The sequence below is a fragment of the Sinocyclocheilus anshuiensis genome, unplaced genomic scaffold (genome assembly GCF_001515605.1).
Source record: "Sinocyclocheilus anshuiensis isolate Anshui unplaced genomic scaffold, SAMN03320099.WGS_v1.1 scaffold293, whole genome shotgun sequence".
NCBI classification, from domain to species: domain Eukaryota; kingdom Metazoa; phylum Chordata; class Actinopteri; order Cypriniformes; family Cyprinidae; genus Sinocyclocheilus; species Sinocyclocheilus anshuiensis.
In genome coordinates, this window is record NW_015540858.1 from 513,696 (window position 1) to 514,159 (window position 464).

Sequence of the window (464 nt, forward strand, 5' to 3'; positions counted from 1 at the left end):
CACACACTCACACACACACACACACACACAAGAACCAAAATGTGCAGCTCCCCCTCCTCAAGTAAACCTTTTACCCACAGAACGTCTCAAAGTCAGCCGATTCCCTTATTTGGAGCGAGTACATGAAGCAAGATGTGCTTCAGAGAGTTTAGTGGCTCCACATGCATGCCTCATTAAACAAGTCAAACTGACCCTGTTTACTTCCTCAAAACACAGTCCTGGTCTTATAGTTTGAATGAAATATCAATGCACACAAAAAATAACAATGTACAAAAGTGTCTTAGTGGTTTATCAAATTACAGTCACTTGCTCTGATTCTAAAATGACTTTCCTCATCAGTCTCTTTTATCAACATTCTGGTATTTAACCCACATTTGTCATGATTTAATCAATATAATAAATAATATAACTCACACTGTATTTTTCATCATTGAGTGTCCTGTTTCAATCAGAAATATCACAAA